The sequence below is a fragment of the Nycticebus coucang genome, chromosome 4, assembly GCF_027406575.1.
Source record: "Nycticebus coucang isolate mNycCou1 chromosome 4, mNycCou1.pri, whole genome shotgun sequence".
Classification (NCBI taxonomy): Eukaryota; Metazoa; Chordata; class Mammalia; order Primates; family Lorisidae; genus Nycticebus; species Nycticebus coucang.
In genome coordinates this window covers 130,873,510-130,895,182 of record NC_069783.1, presented here as the reverse complement: position 1 = coordinate 130,895,182, position 21,673 = coordinate 130,873,510, and the positions used below count along the sequence as shown (strand labels likewise).

The 21,673-nt window shown below is 40.3% G+C and overlaps 1 protein-coding gene across 1 annotated transcript in view; it reads left to right on the top strand.

Moving 5' to 3' along the window:
• Positions 1–21,673, top strand: part of LOC128583471 (uncharacterized protein KIAA1671-like) — a 223,303-nt gene that overhangs the window by 188,254 nt on the left and 13,376 nt on the right.

Sequence of the window (21,673 nt, the reverse complement as noted above, 5' to 3'; positions counted from 1 at the left end):
TCTCGGCCATGGAGTGGACCAAGGTCTGGAGTTCCCTGTTTAAAAGGAGCTCTGGCAGCAGAGAAGCAGGGCGTAAGGGATAGAAGGGCACTTCAGAACAAGGACAAAGGCAGGAAGGCAGATGCAGAGGAGCAAAGCCAGAGCTGGATGAGGACAAGAGGAGGCGGGGAAGGCTGGAAGCGGAGCAGACTGCTGGACACGTGGACGACAGAACGGGGTGCGTGGCCATGGCCCCCGGGAAGGGCCTGCTGCGGGGCTCGCCTCCGTTCCCGTGAAGCTCTGTCCTGCAGCAGAGAAGTGTCAGGCAGAAGAGCCTGAGAAGATTGAAACAAAACAAAACAAAACAAAAGCCTGACCAGAGTTGTCAATGAAACCAGCACCTCCCAAACTCAAAGCATCTGAGCAGCGAAATCCTGTTTTGTTAATCGTCCTGAAGGTTATTACTTCCTGGCAGGGGGGATTCTGAGCGCTAATGACATTAGTCGGTTTGGGCACTCTTATTTACTGGTAGGTATGGTTTGGTTGTTTTTTGATCCCCAGGTCCCTTGCTCCTCTCAGAAAGGTCTAATAACTACCATGCGGTCTGCCGTGCTCCAGCCCACAGGGGCAGTTGAGGCTCAGGACAGTGGAGCTTTGATCATGGTCAGCCTGTATTTGATCCTGCAGTGTCTGGCCCCAGCAGGTTATTAGGAGTGTTCAGAACAATAAAGCTTTAGGAAACTACAAAAAACTCATGTGCAGCCCTTCAATGTACACAACTACTATCTACCCAAACTAATTTAAAAATAAATAAAAATATTTTAGAAGTATGTAATACCCATAACGGCCCACCCAAAGAAATAATTGTCTATTCCAAAACGTCAGTAGTGCGGAGACTGAGAAACTCCACCTCCTCCTCTCTGTGAAATCTATTGCTGATCCGGTTGGTTTTATAATCCTCCCACGGTCAGCCATAAAGCGCATCTGTTCTTGCAGGAATGCTCTGAACTCCAAATAGTCTGGCCTCCTTTTCTTCTCTCCTGTTTTTCCTACCTGGGGTTTTCATTTGGTAGCAAACACACCTGTTTTTCAACGATCTGCATGCTTTGGAGACATTGCTGAAATCCCCCCCCCCCCTTTTCTAATTGCCTCTTGCTTTGGGGTTTTGGTGACTGACAGACTTCTGTGCTGCTGCCCCAGAGTCTGGTCCCTTGGCAGGTCCCCAGCTCTGTAAGGTACGTCTGACTAACTTGTTCTGGAGCTCACAGCCATTGTACATATGCTGTCCTGTTCAGGGTGTGGGGCGGGTTCCTCAACAGCCCTTGTGGAAGATTCCAAGCTGGGGGATTTTCTAGTTGTCACTTGGAAACTAGCAGAAACTCACCACCAGCCTCCTCTATGATCTGCTACAGCCCCTGGAAGGGATGATTTCCTCCAGAGTTTGATGTGTGGGGGTTAGATGGAGACTCTTTTCAAAACCAGGCACATTGAACTGGTCTGTATCCTTGTATTGCCATCACCTGTCCTATTTAGGAGTTACAGCTACTTACAACTAGTGCCATTTGTGCAAATGTAAAGTTTACTGGGGAAAAGTTTCCCAGCAAAAGATATAGTAAGATACCATATTTCCCAAACCTGTATTATTAGGTAGTTTATTCTAATCAGAGATGGACTATCTGGATTAGGGTCCACTTTTCTTTTTCTTTTCTTTTTTTTTTTTTTATTGTTGGGGATTCATTGAGGGTACAATAAGCCAGGTTACACTGATTACAATTGTTAGGTAAAGTCCCTCTTGCAATCATGTCTAGGGTCCACTTTTCAATTGAAAAAAAATAAACCTTAATAAACCTTAATAAATAAACCTTACCTATTTATAAAGTTGGTGAATAAAAACTTCCATGTAATTGTGTAATGATGGAAGTTCTCTGATACAGTGAGCCTCTTTCAGAGGGACTTTACCTAACAAATGCACAACGAATCTCCAACAATTAAAAAAAAAAAAGATTTTAAAATAACAGAATCAGCCTGTCCTACTGAGCTAACTCAAAGCAGATGAACCGAGGTTTTCTAAGTTCCCCAACCCATCGTGTCTGTGTGTTTACGTGTTCGAGGAGGAGGGAAGAGGGAATGAGCTTCCTGAGCATCCAGATCTGTCTCTTCTCAAAAGGCTACAGAAATAAAATATATTTGGAATAATAACCATGTTTAGCAATGTATATTTTTTAGGAGAGAGACCTCTACACCATCACCCATATGACATAATCAATGTGTTCTTCATTGATAATTGAAAAGTTTTACTTGATTGTATGCCAGAGCCATGCTTCCAGAACCATGAAACGTCATGGCTGAATTCAATTTAACTTAATATTGGTGCACCTGTTCTGCTATAAAAGTTTATTGTCTAAATAATAGTGATAAGTGAGGCACGCAGGCTTGCGTATATTAACCAGCATGATGTAAGCATTCCTAATTCTATATGAAATCAGCATGTTGTGCCCCATAAATGCTCTAATGTATATATGATCTATGTGTTTACGATTCAACAAAAAAAGAAAAAATTACTAGAAAAAAACTAAAAAAATTAAAGAGATGTAGGATAATATTTTCTAAGAGTTCCTTTAGACCTGAAGTATCAGGGTCAGAGATATAAAATAAAATATATTGGCAACATTAAAAAAAATCTGGAACAGTTGGAAGTGCTTGTGTCTTTACCTAGTTTGTGGTCCTTCATGTTTTGAAATTATATCAATCGGTTAAACAAAGTACATGTTGTATATTTACCAACTAGTCAAATTCTTCTGAACTTCCTAAAAAGATATTTCCCAAAATTAATCATCTTATCATTTGAAGTGCATTTCAGTATCATTTATTTACCCACTTAAAAAAAATAAGTTAAACCATGTTAGCCGTTTAGAGGTAGCAGCAGTGAGTCCCTATTTGTGAAAAATTGTCCTAACACCAATGACAGAAACATTTGCATGTGAAAATATCAAACAATTCTATAAAAAATATTCTGCAGTGAGAGTGAGACTGCGTAATACCAAATCTCTAAATTAAACATGACCTGTTGCTGATGGCTTATCTATCTTCCTTCTAATCTCAGATATTTTTATAGTAATGACCATAAAATAAAATCTGAATTTATGTACCAGCAATAGCTTCTTGAAAATCCTGCTAACATGATGTATGTTCAAGAGTCTTCTTATATTATGTTTTTAATTACTATTGTTCTATATAAAAAAAAACTTTCACTAGATTTCCATTAAGTTATAACTATTGATAGATCTATTTTCATGTTCATGAGTATTTCCCATCTGCTTATATATCAATGTACTTCGAATCTCCCTCAGGCTTTGTAAATGACCTATGCTGGTTTTTCCACGGATAACAGATTATACAACATTTCTTTAGAGCAGTCAGGACTCGCCCTACGTGAGGTTGCTTTTTACCGCCTGGAAATACTTGAATATGTTTTACTTCTTCAGTGACTGATTTTTATTTTACTTCTTTATGCAACTCCCACCCCAATTCAGAATTTTAGCTATTTTCTTGAATCACACCTAGCAATTGTGACTAGTATTCAAAGAAATCACTTTTTAGTACTAGTTCAATATTTCAACTTCAGATACCACTGTACATATTTAGGAGACTTCTGCTGTTCCTCATTTCACTACCAGGGAGAGGAATTTTCATTTCATGTAAAATTTGACGCTCCAAAAATTCTTTAAAAACAAATTATATGTATTTTTTCATGACTGCTTTCTAAATTTGTTTGACGTTTTTGTATTTTCCAACATTATCTGTAGGTAACCTCTTATTCATTTGTGTACAATTATCTTTGACTTGGCCGTTCAAACTGCCCCATAGATTATAAAAGCATTTACCAGAAATAATGTAACTATAGTACCAAATCAAAGAATCCCAGCCATTACTTTTATATAGTGAATTGAGTTGAGAGTGTGCACTGTGCTGATTGAATTTCATGAGCCCTTTCTTTTGTTGCATTTTGCTTTTTGTTGCCGGGGTTTGTGTTCGTTTTTCTCCAACCACTTGTTGAATGCTCTGAGATCACAATTAAAATTATACACTTTTTCTTGAGTTGGAATATAGGATTGAGTGTGTGAAGAAAATGGTGTGTCAAGTCTGTTGGGTATAATTCAAGAGTTTTGGCGGCGCCTGTGGCTCAAGGAGTAGGGCGCCGGTCCCATATGCCGTAGGTGGTGGGTTCAAACCCAGCCCCAGCCAAAAACCACAAGAAAAAAAAAAAAAAAAAGAGTTTTGGTTTATCGAGCTGATGACATGAAGCTGTTTTGATTTTCAAAGTCATGCAAGATCTTGACTTTGGTTCTGTATATGAGGGAGTTTTGGAAGTGAATTTTGAGAACTCATGCCCCTGGTGGGGCATGCGATGGGGATGAGGATGGGCTGCGATGCTCTTTTTTTTCCATAAGGTTATTATTGTCAGTATATCCGTATTTCATACATCATATTTTACATGATAAATTCTGTTGGAAGCCAAACACCGTTATTTTTGGTGTTAATTTTTTGTGTACATGGGCAAATGGGATGAGAGACAGGCCCAGTAGCAGAAAGAACTGCTGTGTTTTGTTTAACAAGTCAGGTGGAGTTGTACTCATCTGTACTCTCCTACATTAAATTCAAAGCTGCATTCATGGCTTAGTAGTTTTCTTTTTTATCTCTACAGAGAATGAAGAATTTTGATGTCTTTTATGACAAATAAAATAAAGGTGTAATGAAAGATTGTACATGGTTTATTATTTCTTAGGATTTTGAAGGTTTGAAGTTGCTATCCAAGACCTTGTAAATACTCTGATTTTTTTTAGACTATATAAATAAGAAGAAATAGTAACAATTTGCTTTAAACGAGGGGACTTTAAGGAAAAAAAAGAAAGATTCATTGATAATTTGATGTATTGTGTGTTTGTGTATATATCTTTAGAAAGAAACAACTATTTTGAATATTTGAATGGTACAATAACCTGTTCATGGCTAATTTAAATTGATGATAGATTTGTCTTTCATTACATCTAAATTGTGGTATAAATTAAGTTTAAAAAAAATACCTGATAACTATTCATTAAAGCAATTAAAATGCACCATGTGTTCTGTTCATTAGAAATGCAGGAGGGACTTGGGCGGCGCCTGTGGCTCAACGTGTAGGGCGCCGGTCCCATATGCCGGAGGTGGCGGGTTCAAGCCCAGCCCCGGCCAAAAAAAAAAAAAGAAATGCAGGAGGGATAATTAATTACCATTACAAATAGTTTGCGCTCACTACCATCTATCATGAAAATCCATTAATTATGTGTTTTATTTTTCATTCATTAAGAACAATTGACTACAGGTTCCGAGTGATTCATAAGTCTAGGTGTCAACAAAAATAATCGTTTAAAAATAAACTTTACCTGTATTATGTCATTAATCCTTAAAAGTATATTTATCAGGAAAAAACAGCAAACAAGGGTCATCAGGCATTCGAAAATTATATAGAGAAGTAAATTAATCATACATTTAATTCCAGTTTACTGAATGGAAATTGGCTACTTGCATGAATGAAACATATGCATATTTTTTCCTTTTCCTTTTTGTGTTTTTCTGCTACTTGGGCCTCTGTGTATTGTATCCCAATAGACGGGGTTCATGGCACTAGAGTTGTCCTCCACTTCTCCTTCCCTCTGGATTATGCTCCTTCACCGCCCATGCCCTCTTCTCAGACGCAAACACAAGGAGACGTAGCGCATGTCCTGGAAAAGCGCTGGTGCTCCTCACCCCATCACAGACTGGACCTGGGAGCGGGAAGCCCAGTTACTTAAGCATGTTATGGAAGAATCTGTGTTTCTTTAATGCATCAGTAAAAGAGGAATATTAAATTGTGCTTAATATTAGAGAATGTACTGCACTAATGTTATTTATCAATCATAAGGGATGTTCTCATTGATTTGAGAAGAAAAATACTGCTAAGGTTTATCATTACAAATACAACACTTTGTATTCATTCATAAGCATTATAGTCACAAAAATAATTAAGTCTAGCAATATGTCAGATTATTTTGGGTGCAAGATTTGTTTATTTACACCCAAACTTTGGTATTTCCTAGAAAAGGTTGTTGGTACTCATATATGTGGAAGAAAGTGAATTCTTCTTTTGACTAGGTTTTTTCCTCCCTGTAAACGTAACTTTGTGGCTTGTCCTCAAGCATTTTCACATGTGCGTACCACCTTTCCTTTTTTATTATGAGTATACTAGGGAGAACAAGTATTTTAGAAGTTTTCAGTGGAAGGAAATCCCTACAAAAGATAGATTTAGTTGGGTTTTTGTTGTTGTCGTCATTTTCAAAAGCCTTCCTAGGATTTGAGGGTATAAAGATAAAACATCAAAGAGGTTATTGTGAAAACGCAAGTAGGAGAAATGATGGGACAGATGGAGAATCGGAGGAGAATGACGAAGTGTGCTTAGAACGAATGTTCGCAGCAGAACGCAGACTTGCTACAACAAGTGGCACACGTCACAGTGTTAGTAAGTTCTAATGAAGTGTGGTTTGCAGAACAGCCGTGTTAGCTCAGGCTGCAGTTAGAAATGCAGAAACTTGAGCCTCATGCCCAAACATAAAAAAAGGTAATCTCGGTGGAAATGAAACAGGATTTGGAGGTGATTGTAAGAGGAGTTAGAGGCTAGGTATCATGGCTCGTGCCTATAATCCTAGGTCTCTGAGAGGCCACGGCAGGAGCATCACTTGAGCTCAGGAGTTCCAGACTCAAGTAAGAGCAAGATCCTGTCCCAACTAAAAAAAGAAAAAAATTAACCTGACATTGTGGCAAGTGCCTGTAGTCCCAACTCCTTGGGAGCTGAGGCAGGAGGATCGCTTGAACTCAGGAATTTAAGGTTGCCAACTCGGCTGAGGCCATGACACTATAGCCCAGGTAAAAGAGAGAGACTATGTCTCAAAATAATAATAATTAATTAATTTAATTTAATTTAAAAAGAGGAGTTAGAGGTCTCTGAGATTTTTTCTTTATTTACTTTTTACTTCAGAGTGTTACAGGGTTGCACACATTTTAGTCACCTAATTTTCTTTTGCACATTTTAAGTGCATGCTATAAGCATTCCGATCATCCAGAATGCGCAGACTGCACCCTTTAGGTGTGAGTTTACCTGCTCCCTGCCTCCTTCCTCCCCCCCACTACATTTTAGTTAAGTTGTATTTTCATATGTTAAGTGTTAATTGACTAGTTGCAATTTAGTATTGAGTACAAGTGGTGTGTTTTCCCCCTCATTTTCGGCACACTTCACTTAGAAGAATGGTTTCCAGTTCCATCTATGTCGTTACGAGATACTAGATTGCCATGGTTTTTGTTTGTTTTTATGGGTATTACTCCATGGTACACAGATACCACATTTTATTGATTCGTGCACTGATGGTCTTTGAAGTTTTATTGCATTTACATAACTATGGTAGCCAGAGTTACAAGACAGCTCCCCTGACATCCTGTATAATCCAATCTCCTTGGGTATAGGTGGTAGCTGGGAATATAGCGGAGGTTATGTCATGATTAGATGACATGGCGAGAGTTAAAGTATTTTGTACATATAATTGGCATCCATAATCAGTTGAATTTGAGTTAATCAAGACAGGAATTTATTTTGGTGTGCCTGCCCTAAGCAGGTGAAGTCTTTAAAAGAGAATGAATGATGTCTCAAGGACATTATCTTGGTCTTCCTGAAGAAAGCAAACCACTACTTTGTGAACCACCTGTGAACTGAGGAGAACTGCTGTGCTGGGTCCATGGTCTTACATGGCATGAAAATAAATTCTGTCAACAGCCCCGTAAACTTGGAAGATGACTGTGAGCTCGAGGAGAGAACAGCAGCCCTAGCTGATACTTTGGGTACAGTCTCATCAGAGAATAGAACCCAGCTAATCTGTGCCTAGATTCCTGACCCATAGTTACTGTGAGATAATAAACAGATGTAGGTTAAACTGGTAAACTTAAAACTGTTTGTTACACAGCTGTGAAAACCAGTATAGGCACCAAGCAGATCTTTTTTTTTTTTTTTTTTAGATTTGGGATAGTTGACACAGATTTAGAGGATGATCTGAATGCTAAACCACCTGCCACACTTGTGTTACAACCTACAGGAAAGAAGACAGGCTGGTGGGCATGGTGGCTCCCATCTGACATCCCAGCACTCTGGGAGGTTGAGGCAGCAGGATGACCTGAGCTCCGGTGCTCCAGACCACCATGAGCCAGAGCAAGACCCTGGCTCTACTAAAAGTAGAAAAACTTCCTAGGCATTGTGGAGGGTGCCTATAGCCCAGTCACTTGGGAGGGTGAGGCAAGATATTCTTCTTGAGCCCAGGAGATTGAGATTGCTGTGAGCTATCATACCACAGCTCTCTACCCAGGGCAACAGAGTGAGACTCTGAAAAAAAAAAAAAAAAAGTGCTTTAGAAAAAGTATATAGTGAAGAGGTGTTAAAGGTAATCATCCTTCATAAATATTGCCTGGGGGTGCACATTCTTTTCATGAATTCAGATGGATTTTTTTAACTTGGAAAATTTATATGGTAATTAAAATTTTAAAATATGTGTTCACATACATCAATTGATTTGTATTTAAACCTGTCATAGGTTTTATTCAGTATACTGGTGAATGGAGACAGTAGCATCTGTACAACCACGTTGATTTAACCAAGATGACGTCATGCTTTGTTAGTGGAGCAAAGAGGAACCCAGGTCTTTCGAGGGACTAGACAGATCTCTTTTGCTTACATCTTCCTTCTTGCTCATACTAATAACGGTTTATTATTCATTTGAATCCAGCCTTTATGTGATTTACGATATTGCTTACCAGAAAATTGCACTCTGAAAGAAGAAAAACATCTTTTATTGTAAAGACAGATACATATGTATGACTGGAAGTGAGTCTATTCAGCTGTGCCTAATACTTTATTTGATGATAAATATTGTTAATACTTTTAAGGTGGTCCTAGCCATGACATATTTTACGTTCCAAATGAGAACTGACATATCTTTTTTTTCTTTTTTTCAGTAGAGACAGAGTCTCACTGTACCGCCCTCGGGTAGAGTGCCGTGGCGTCACACAGCTCACAGCAACCTCCAACTCCTGGGCTTAAGCGATTCTCTTGCCTCAGCCTCCCGAGTAGCTGGGACTATAGGCGCCCGCCACAACGCCCAGCTATTTTTTGGTTGCAGTTTGGCCGGGGCCGGGTTTGAACCCGCCACCCTTGGCATATGGGGCCGGCGCCTTACCGACTGAGCCACAGGCGCCGCCCAGAACTGACAAATCTTGACATAGTAGTTATTTCCAACAAACAGAGTGATTCTCAAGATTTAAAACTAGATTATTAATTAGGTTCTGTATTTGAGATATTTTCTCTGGCTAAAATTTATTTTTAAAAGCAAGAAAATACTTGAGCCATTTTCTGATGCATAGAGAAGCCCCTTTGTCTGTGCCCTTCGGCAATCCGTGTATGTGTCAATATTTTAAGAATTCCTTTACCAAATATACATACTAATTTTTTTTTCAAAAATTCCATTTGTGTACATACATGTTTAATTCCTAATTTCACATTATGCCTCACACAATTTGTGGTTACATTTCAAGTTTGATGAATTCTTCTGCTTCTGCTGTGTGTTGAAGTCTGAAAAGTTGAATAAGCTTCTTATGGATGCTGAACCCGTGGTGACTTTTGAGACATTTGTAGCTTGTACGGAGCAATCCCACTTTCCCTTCCTGCAGAAATCTCTCTGGTGCAAATACCTGGAGATACTGAGCCACTGTAGTGCATACCATCTCCATTTGGAAGATTTTGCCAGTCATCCAGGTTAAGCAGACTCTATATTAACAACTCTGATAAATGTCTTTGTAGAGATATTTGAAGGTAAAAAAGATTTTGCTCTTGGAGGTTTTCATAAAGAACTAAGAAAGTGGAAAATTATAAACATCACTTATGTCTTAGACAGACTCTTCTTGAGAGTTTAATTTTACATTTGAAAGCACTTCCTAAAGTTCATGAGTTAGGAATATGACAAGTTTAGCCTTGCTAAATTTCTGATTCTAGCTGCATGACTCTAATCTCTGTTCTATTATCGCATTACCATTTTTTCCCTCTCTGATATCTTGCCTGTCTTGTATAAAAAGTACTGTCATTATATTCAGCCCACTCAGAAAATATGTCCACTTCACCATCCTTTATCCCAGCTGCAAAGTCCTTTTTGCTATATGAGACAAAATTCATGCCTTCTGAGAGGTGAGACATGGACATCTTTGTGAGGTTGTTATTCAGTTTACTCGAAGTACTGAAGGTCAATTTTATGAGAAAATTTGGGAGTCACTATTTGATGACCAAAGAGTCCCCCCAATAAGGAGATGTTCCTGGAAGGATAATCTTGGGAATTTGCTGGGGAGCTAACGCTTAGGTTACCTGAAATTAATATTGTGCAATTTTATTACCAATTTTGGTGGCCAACAGTAGAGAAGGTACTGATGGGATTGAAAAGTTAGTTTTAAAATAATAGTGAAATTTATGCTGATTAGAAGGCTACCATGGCCCAAGGCACACATTTCTTTACCCAGAAGGAACACTAGTGGCCATATGACCGCTGGTCAGGGAGGGTGGAGAATTGCTGATGTACTGGAGTTTATATATTATCAAAACATGGCCATGGAGCTCAGGAGACAGCAGAGTTCAATTGGTCAACCACCTCTCTTTGGGTAATACCAGGCATTCTTTCTTCTGGGAATTGAAGGACTCCAATTTCCACAGAATTGTAAAGTGCATGAGAAGTTCCTAGACGCAGGTACAGAGCTGAACTCCCTTCCATTTTCTTGTTGTTGTTCTCTATCAAATATGCTGAGACTAAATGAATATAAATAACTATAAGAGCATATGCTCAAGAGCTCAACAAATGTAAGTTACAAAATCATTTTGTCATGGACTTTAAATAATACCCCTTCTTAGAAAGTTACTGAATAATGACAATTATAGGTAAATTTCCCCTTAGCTGACTGTTAGAAAAACTTCCAAGTGTTGCGTTTTTATTAACAGATGTAATCCCAAATGTAGCCTTATGTGGTACCTGTTGTTTTGTGATAATATTCATATATTTAGGAAATAACAGAAAGACATTTAAACCTATGCAATGTGGCTTCAGAATTGAAACTCAGAAGTTAACTCCTAGCATACACTGTCCATGTGCAATTTCACCGAACCTCACCAAAATCTATTCCCAAACCCTTACAAGAGTTCTATTTAAAAATAAATTGCACTTCAGTGGAAAGAATCAGTGTACAAAATAATGAATCAATGGAAACTGACACAGTCTGGAAAGGATATAAGATGTGGAAATGTAATAAGTTACTGTCATATAAGGCAAAAAGCTCCTTAAGGAACTTTAATATACTTTGCACTAAGGTGCTGATGGCTGTCTTGGACTGATGGCCCCAAGCCAGATCTTCATTCTCTAGCAGTGAATGCTCTCTCTTTGTGCATGTGTGTCCCCTGTATGTTCTAAATAGCAGCGACAGTGTCATCATGGAATCAGACAGTCCATATGTATTTTCAACATATATTTTCAAAATCATTTTTTACTTACGAGTGTGGTAACAGCCACAAGTACCATAACAAAATATCCTTCTTGTATTCTAACTGATAGGACAATGGCCCATATTATTTCGTGGACAAGTGCAGTCTTAAATACTCAGAATTTATATTTTTACTACACACAATTAAATATTAACTACATTTGTATTGTTCTCGGCCTATCTTGAGATATGTTCAAGTTATAACAAATATAATTAGTCTCAAACACAAAGGCAGCTAAGTTACTTCTGCTCTTAGATATCATCAGAAATTCATCAGGATTAGGAGAGCTAACCCTGAAGTTACAATATTGGCTGGTTAAAAATCCTAACATGGCTTCCAGAGAAATGTTTTGTCGTTATCACTACAACTTCCTTATTACACCTACACTTACTATTTAACAACTCCTAACCCCACCACAGCTATCGTGGCCTCACTTGTAATCAGATGTCGCTATGAACATGCACAGCCCATGCAAATTCTTCTATATTCAGACAGAAATAACAATACTAATTCTTCTCTTGGGTATTTTTGTCTTTGGTGTTAGCCAATATGTATATGGTCCACTGAGCAGAATTCCAGCCTATCTGCATTACTTTTACTTCTGATTCTCATCTAATTTCTGTACCAACTTATCATTTCTTCTACTGACTATTAATGACATAGTCTTATGCCTAGAATTAACTTTTGTCCTGACATGTAGCAAACAAAATTCCATGAAAATATGATAAGTGCTGATTTTTGAATGCCAGTCTCTTGAAATTTAGGAGGTCAATATGAAAATTTTTGAGTCCTTTTATAATTTAGGAGGTCAATATGAAAATTTTTGAGTCCTTTTATAATTTAGGAGGTCAATATGAAAATTTTTGAGTCCTTTTATAATTTAGGAGGTCAATATGAAAATTTTGGAGTCCTCTTATAATTTAGGAGGTCAATATGAAAATTTTAGAGTCCTCTTATAACTTAGGAGATCAATATGAAAATTTTGGAGTCCTCTTATAATTTAGGAGGTCAATATGAAAATTTTGGAGTCCTCTTATAATTTAGGAGTTCAATATGAAAATTTTAGAGTCCTCTTATAATTTAGGAGGTCGATATGAAATTTCCTGACTGAACACTGTGCAGAAGATTACTTCATTGAGCAAGAGCACTTTCTTCTGCAGCTGGGTCTTTTCTCTTAGTTATGCTCTCACTCCAAAAGTGTAAATACTTTTGCTAGAAGATGCCTTCCTGCTCTTACTGGGGTTTTTCAAAGAAAGTTCATGTTTTTGATTATTCAAATATAAGTCGTGGTTTCAGTACTTGTTATTACTATACTATTAAAGTTGTGAGGCAACATCTTTGTTAATTCATCTTAATTCTCTTTTATTTTTGGAACAGTTCCTTCTGTATTTAGTGAAGGGTAAAAAGTGTATTTTTCCAGATTTATCATAATTACAAAAACAGAAAATGCAGTGATCACTATAAAAAAGGTTAAATATGTCCATGGTGGCTAATACCACGGACCCTTGTTATACATCCCAAAGATCAATTTAGCTGAATGAAAAAGCTGGAATTTAAAGAGAGCTGTGCCTTTGTGCTTTCTCCCAATTAAAGCAGTTCATTGAATCTTCCAAAGGAAATACTTTAAGATACGTAGATTAAGAAAAAATTTAGTGCTCCAATATACCTTTCGTAAAAGTACATTTAATTATCCTTTCTTATGTTAAAAGCTATCTTATCTCAGATCTCAAAGGGCAGACCAAAGTGAATATTTCGATTTATTTTGGAAACATTTCCTTGTAATTATTTTGAAGTAGAGAGGTTGATTTAAAATTATTTTGTGATTAGAAAGTGGGATGCTGACATTCTTTAATAAACTTTAAATGAAATTTATATTAGATTGACTGTGTAACTTAGCATAAGCTCACAGTGGCAAACACAGCCTTCTTTCCACAGAATGATTTTTCAAATGTTTTAGAATTACTGCATTGAATGATACTCTGCAAAATAAAACAGATTTCTAAAGTTCTGAGGTATTATTGTATACCTAAAAGATAAAAATGATAATAAAATTTATCTGGAAAATAAAATATTCTGTAGAATCAAAAGTTAAAGAAACACAGTTCTCATGCTAGACAATAATTTTGGTCCTGTTCTCTCTCTCTGTCCTCACAGTATTTGTGGACATATGTGTTATATTAGGAATGAATTTCTCTTTTTCCCTTCTTCCCCTCCCCTCCCCTCCCCTCCCTTCCCTTCCCTTCCTTTCCTTTTCCCTTCCCTTCCCTTCCCTTCCCTCCCCTCCCCTCCCTCCCTCCCCTCCCCTTCCCTCCCTTCCCTCCCTTCCCTTTCCTTTCCTTCCCTTCCCTCACTTCCCTTCCCTCCCCTTCCCTTCCCTTCCCTTCCCTTCCTTTCCCTTCCCTTCCCTTCCCTTCCCTTCCCTTCCCCTCTGGGGGCTGCTACCTGTGGGAATCATCTACATAACAGGACAGAATTTGTTTGCCAGGCCTCCTCTCCCTCTCCTCAAACTATTTTTCCGCCAGAACACATATTGTGAGGCTTCGAGCCCTATTCTTTCTATAACCTCAAGATGGTACATCAACTTCTGAATCCCATGGGGCATTGGGTAGTGATCACTCTGTAGTTCTCCCCCATATGCCTGTTAATCCATTTTTTATTTCTTTTTAACTATTAATCTTTTTGTATGAGTTGATTTTCCAGTGGACCTTCTTGTAAGCACACTGCAAAGGTTATTCATACTGTATCACTAGGATAGCTCAAGGAAAGCCATTCTGATCCTTGCATACTTTTGACTTGTTCTGTCCTATTAGTTTAGAATGAACCTGCTGCTTGCTTACTTGGTTACCAGGCCCAATATTAGGAAACAAATTTGAAGAAAAACTGATCAAGAGTCCAGAACAGGCGACTAATGACAAGGTCCAACAGACAACCTATTGTTTATAGGTGACCATTGAGGAAGTCATGGTGGCTTGTACAAAGCTAGCTTTCTGACACTGATTCTCTTGATGCTTTCCCTTTATAAGTTGCTCAGTAAGAAGAGTGATGAGATGGATTTTGAAACAATAGTCTGCCATGTCTTCAGACTGCTGGCACCTGACTAAATCACCTTTCCTTCCCCAGTACTCCCCTCTCCTGTCAGTGTCGGAGAGCAGGCAGCCAAACCTTCATTCACAATACTCAGTGGTTGAAGGGCAAGCTTTTCCTTGTCCCCTGTAACTGTCACTAAGTTCCTCACTTGTCCCCAGGGCTGCACAAGAAGAATGAAGACAAGGGGTTTGAAGAGAAGGAAAGAGGAGTTGATTAATTTGCTGGCAAGGAGGAGGTTGGTAGACTTCTGTCTTAAAGTACCAAAATCTTGCCTCTGAGCTGAGGTGCACAGGTTTTAAAGGGGAAGCTTCAGTTTCAGCATATGGCTTAGTATTGATGGTTCTGATTCATCCTATCTTCAGTGAAGACAGTCTCATGAGCTCTATCTGATTATTCCCTTGAGCCATGTCCTACAGTACAAAGAACAAAGGACGCCCCCATCCCCCTCCAGTCCTCAGGTGTGCTGATGCTCAGCTGCAGTCCCGGCTACTCTGGAGGCTGAGGCTGGAGGATCCTTTAAGCTCAGATGTTTGGGGTAGCAGTATTCTATCTGGAACGACAGAGTGAGACTGTCTCAAAAAATAAAAAACAAAACAAAAATACCTTATGTAGTAGAGAGAGCAAGATTCAGCTTTTTAGCATATATCATTTTTTATCTTTTTTTTTTTTTTTTTGTAGAGACAGAGTCTCCCTGTACCGCCCTCGGTAGAGTGCCGTGGCCTGACACGGCTCACAGCAACCTCTAACTCTTGGGCTTAAGCGATTCTCTTGCCTCAGCCTCCCGAGTAGCTGGGACTACAGGCGCCCGCCACAACGCCCGGCTATTTTTTTGTTGCAGTCTGGCCGGGCTGGGTTTGAACCCGCCTCCCTCGGCATATGGGGCCGGCGCCCTACTCACTGAGCCACAGGCGCCGCCCTGTAAATACCGCCAATTTTCTCAAATGCCCTAGTGAGGAGCTCACAGCATCACAGAGACAAATTGGAAAAAGTTTAAGTGCAACACCTGGTGTTGCTAAGGGAGGAATGGTCGGTAAGGGCTCCTTGCCACAGCTGGGCAGGCCGGGGAGAGGGCAGAGGGAGGTCTGACCAGCCGCGTGGGCGGGCGCCCGCCCCTGACCTGAACGCTCTGGGCACAGGCCTGCCAGGCAAGTCCACGCGGCGCCGCTGCCGGGGCCCGTCCCCCACGTCTGCCAAGCCCTGGCCGTCCCTCCTTGGCGGCCCCAGCCCGCGGGCGCCCGACTTCCCATGATGGTCGTCCCGGCTGCACGCCGCCCTCTCACCTCCTCTCAGTCCAACACCAGGCGCCCAAATGTCGCCCGCCACGCCGGGCGCCACGTCCTGATTGGTTACCGCCCTCGACACTTCCATTGGGTCTGGTCGTTTGGGGGCGGGGCCAAGGCCAGAGCCCCTATCGCGATTGGCCATCTTCTTTGACCCCGGGAAGTCATCCCTGTGATTGGTCATCACTTTGAGCGGGAAGCGATGGTCCATTTGTGGACTTCCAGCTGTGTGAAAGTCGTGCTTGGTTGGCGGAGATGTCAGGACTGGACTTGCGGGGTTGGCTGTGGTAGGGAAAATGCTGCGCTACTGTAATTTATGCTTCCTGAGCCCCGTAAGTTCACCTGTAAAATGCAGTCTCATTACTGAGCTTTACAGGGATGCCAGGAGTCACAAACGGCTGGTAACTGTAAAGAGGTTTTGCAGACTCAAACTCGTGCGAATACTTGTAGAGCCGCTCAGCTACCTTGTTCTGGCGCTGATGGCAGTATCCTGTGCTGGTAAGCATCGTAAGCCCCTAGGTAACCTGACTCTTGCGTGGTTACGTGATGTGGACCTTGCGATAAATTCCAGGAAAGAAGTGGCTAGTAAGCTTTAGCAGAGAGAGAGGGAATAATTTCCCCCCCAAAACACTTCAAGCAGAGACTCTTGAGGAAAGAATCTCGAGAAGCTTTTCAGGCTGCAAAGAGGGATGGGTGAGGTGGGCAAAACAGGGATGAGGGCAGGGAGGCCTGTGAACTGGAATGTTTGTGGGGCACACAGACTGTGGCGAAGAGGGTGAAACTTGGAGATTCTAGGCTGGGCTGAAGCCTGCCAGCAACAGATGAAGATGGGATTGGCCCTTTAAGCGGAGCATATGGCAGCAGTGTGAAGTGAGGGGGAGGATACAAACCAGGAGACCCCACAAACAGTTATTGCAAGAGGTCAAAGAATGACCCACCCACCCATCCACCTCGATGAGAGGACACTCATGATTTCCAAGGTTTCTGGAGAGGGACTGATGCAAGCGGATAAGGCGCCAGCCACATACACCTGAGCTGGTGGGTTCGAATCCAGCCCGGGGCCTGCCAAACAACAATGACAGCCGCAACCAAAAAATAGCTGGAAGTTCATTGAAAACTGAGTTGCTCTCCTGAGCGGCCACGCAGAGATTGCTTTGGCTTTTTTTTTTTTTTTTTTTTTTTTTTCTGCTGACTGTTAAGATCTCCTATAAGGAACTGCAACAATGCCCAAAAGAAAGGCTGCAGGTCAAGGTGATATGAGGCAGGAGCCAAAGAGAAGATCAGCCAGACTGTCTGCTATGCCTGTGCCTATTATACCAGAGCTGAAGCCCAAAAGATCATCAACTCCGAGGAAAATAAAGACAAAAAATGATACAGTGGAAAAAGACACAGATACAAATATCAAAGCAGTTGCTGAAACCAAGCAAGAAGAGGTTGTTAAAGAAGAATACAACAATGAAAATGGAGAAGCTAAAATCGTAGAGGCACCATCTTCTGAAAAGAAATCGAGGAGATAGAAGAAGAAAAAATTGAAGATGTTGAAAAAGAGAGAAGAGAAAAGAAAGAAGCAATGGCCACAGAAGGAAAAGAAGATCAGAAAGGAGATGAAGAAAATCTAAGCAAAGAAGAGGAGAAAGGAGAAGATGAAAAAGAAGAGAAAAATGAAGGAGGTAAAGAAGAAGGTGGAAAAGAGGACAAATATGGAAATAAGAAAGGAGAAGATGGTAAAGAAGCCAGTAAAGAGAGTGAAGATGGAAAAGAGGGAAAATATAAAAAAGAGAAGACATAAAAGAGAAAGGAGATGGAAAACAATGAAAATGAAAAAGAGGATGAAGATGGAGAAAAAGAAAAGACAAAGGAGCTAAAAAAGAGGAAAAAGACAAAAAAAGCAAAGAAAAAGATGAAGAGGAAGATGGAAAGGAAGAAAAAGGTGGAAATGAGGAAGAAGGAAAAGAGAAAGATGGAAAAGAAGAAAATGGAAGAGGAGACGGGAAACAGAAAGAAGATGAAAACAGAGCTGAAGTTGGAAAAGAAGCCAAAAAAGAAGAGCTGGAAGAAGAAAATGGGGAAAAGATGAATCTCTGAATATTGTTTAAAACTGCCTTATACAGTTTCATAATTTGGTAATATGTACCTTCATGTTTTAATGTTAATAGAGATATTTTTATCAAATATTTTATAAACACAGTTTTTCTTTAGAAACAATTTAATTTTAGAACATCTTCATACTGATTTATTAAGTAGTCACAAAATTTCTAACGTGAAACCTTTGTAAACTTTGTAATTATAGGAGTTGAATATATGGAAAAAATATGATTTTAACTTTTGTCAGTTAATTCTGTTTTGTGCAAGTTATGTTATTAAATGTTTGAATTTTTAATTTTACTCCTATACATGGTATAATTTAACCAAATGGAGGATCCCAAAGGAAAGAGTTTCATCCAACAGTATTGTGGTTTTCTGGGTTGCTATAAAAAGGGTGATCTATTTTCATGTAATACAAATAGTGACACTTATCTTTCCCAAATATAACTTTATTATTGCCTTGGGAAAAAATAAAGTTGTATTCCCATTTTTAAAAAGAAACAAATGTTTCAGATTGATAGTTTTGATTATTTGTGTATGCACAAAATTTTACTGGATTTGATTTATCTTAATAAAAAGATTGTTCAAAGATAAAAAAAAAAAAAATAGCTGGGCGTTGTGGCAGGCGTCTGTACTCCAAGCTACTTGGGAGGCGGAGGCAGGAGAATAGCTTGAGCCCAGGAGTTTGAGGTTGCTGTGAGCTCTGATACCAGGCACTCTACTTAGGGCAACAGCTTGAGGCTCTTTATCAAAAAAGAAAAAAAAAGAACCCTCAAGGGGGCCCGGCACCCCTAGCTCAGTGGGTAGGGGGCCAGCAACACACACCGAGGCTGGAGGGTTCGAACACAGCCTGGGCCTGCTAAACAACAATGACAACTGTAGACAATTACAACAATGACAAAAAAACATGGCTGGGTTTTGGCAGGCGCCTATAGTCCCAGCTACTTGGGAGGCTGAGGCAAGAGAATCGCTTAAGCCCAAGAGTTGGAGGTTGCTGTGAGTTGTAAGTTCATAGCACTTTACCAAGGGTGACAGCTGGAGACTATGCCTCAAAAGAAAATAAACACCAGGCGCAGTGCATGCCTGTAATCTCAGCACTGTGGGAGGCTGAGGAGGGAGAATTGCTCGAGCTCAGGAGTTCCAGACTTGCCTGAGTGAGAGTGAGACCCTGACTCCCAAAAAAAGAAAAAAAAGGGCGGCACCTGTGGCTCAGTGAATAGGGCGCTGGCCCCATATACCAAGGTGGTGGGTTCAAACCGGCTCCGGCCCAACTGCAACAAAAAAAAAATAGCTGGGCATTGTGGCGGGCGCCTGTAGTCCCATCTACTCAGGAGGCTGAGGCAAGAGGATCACCTAAGCCCAAGAGCTGGAGGTTGCTGTGAGCTGTGACTCCACAGCACTCTACCGAGGCCAATAAAGTTTGAGACTCTGTCTCTACAAAAAAGAAAAACCCAACCGGCCGCCACAGCGAGCGGCTGTAATCCCAACGGCTTCTGGAGGCTGAGGCAGCGGGATGCCCACAGCCCGAGTCTGAGGTTGCAGCAAGCTATGAAGCCACTGCACTCTGCTCAGGGCATAGGGTGGAACTCCATCTCAACAACAACAGAAAAAAAAGTGGCTATTTTTAGAGACAGAGTCTTGCTCTTTGGGATATTGCATCCTCATTTATAAGGGAAATATGTTTGTAATTTCCGCCGGCCTTGGCCTCCCAGAGTGCTAGGGTTACAGGAGTGATTCACTGCATCTGGCCTAACACCTGCAGTTTTTTCAAGTGCCTTTTAACTTAGTTAATAAATCCACCTTATATGTTTTAACTCCTTCATTTTCCCCTCTGGGACTTCCTTAGAAATTTCATACATTAAAAGCTGGTTTGGCGAAGGTGCAGTGCCTCACACCTATAACCCTAGCACTTTGGGAGACCAGGAGTTCAAGAACAGCCTAAGCAAGAGCAAGCCCTCACCTCTACAGGAAAATAGAAAAATTAGCTAGGTGTGACGGTGTGCAGGTACTGACCCAGCTACTCTGGAGGCTGAGGCAGAAGGATCTTGACCCAGGAATTCAAGGTTGCAGTGAGCTATGCTCAGGCCACTGCACTTCAGCCTGGGCAACAGACAGTGAGACTCTGTCTAAAAATAAAAGAAGCTGGTTTGATGGCTGTGCAGGGAAGAATCATGTTAGTAGCTGAGTCTGCAAAGGAAAAGAACATCAATTGGAACAAGCAGAAAAAATTCAATGTCTCATTGAATTAGTCATGAAAATATTTCAGTTAGGCAGTTGTGTCTCCTTTTAGGAGGCAGTGATGTAGGTGGGCTCTTATCTAAGCTGGGCCTCTGTTTTGAAAGCAAACAGGTACTTAATGGGAACATTAAAAAAGAAGAAAAAGGGTGGCACCTGTGGCTCAGTGAGTAGGGCGCTGGCCCCATATACTGAGGGAGGCAGGTTCAAACCTGGCCCCTGGGATGACAAAGTAAAACTCTGTCTCTAAAAGAAGAATAAAAAGTTAATGGCTTAGGGCGGCGCCTGTGGCTTAAGGAGTAAGGTGCCGGTCCCATATGCCGGAGGTGGCGGGTTCAAACCTAGCCCCGGCCAAAAACCAAAAAAAAATAAATAATAAATGTTATGGGCGGCGCCTGTGGCTCAGCGGGTAGGGCTCCGGTCCCATATGCCGGAGGTGGCGGGTTCAAACCCAGCCCCGGCCAAATTAAAAAAAAAAAAAAAAAGTTAATGGCTGGAGCAAATATAAACCACATTTTTTAGTTCAGAGGGCAGTAAGTTGAGAAGATCACTAGATGTTGGCTTTGAAACTTTTTTTATTTTTATTTTTTTAATGTATTTTTATTGTTATATATACATGTTATTTATTAGTTTTCCATTTTTTGCCTTCACAAAATTAAAGAGGCTTAAGCCTCTTAATAAAAAATAACAATGTTTAAGATAAGGACTAGAAACAAAAACCTCGTAAAGAATGAATGAACACAAATACATTCAGAAAGGACATCAGAGAATTGCTGCATCGAAATATTAAGCAATAATAATAAAATAATACTGCAAAGAAAGTAACATTCACATTGTCAAATAAGAGTATGTCTATTATAGAATGCTTTGACTCTGAGATTCAGTATGGAGTCATCAGTTAACTTCTTTTTTTTTAAGTCTCAAAAAATAGATAACTAGGGTGGTGCCTGTGGCTCAGTGAGTAGGGTGCCGGCCCCATATACCGAGGGTGGCGGGTTCAAACCCAGTCCCGGCTGAACTGCAACCAAAAAATAGCTGGGCGTTGTGGCGGGCGCCTGTAATCCCAGCTGCTCGGGAGGCTGAGGCAGGAGAATCGCGGAAGCCCAAGAGCTAGAGGTTGCTGTGAGTCCTGTGACATCATGGCACTCTACTGAAGGCAGTAAAGTGAGACTCTGTCTCTACAGAAAAAAAAATAGACAACTAATATTTATAAATAAAAGTAAAAGATAATTTCAAAAAACAGATCATGCCAAATCTTATAGACAATAGAAAAAGAAGAAATACTTCAAAATCATTTTACTTGATCGGGGTACACCTGATATTAAAATTGGAGAGAATATATTATTATAAAGGGAAATTAAAAACATTTCCCTTATAAATG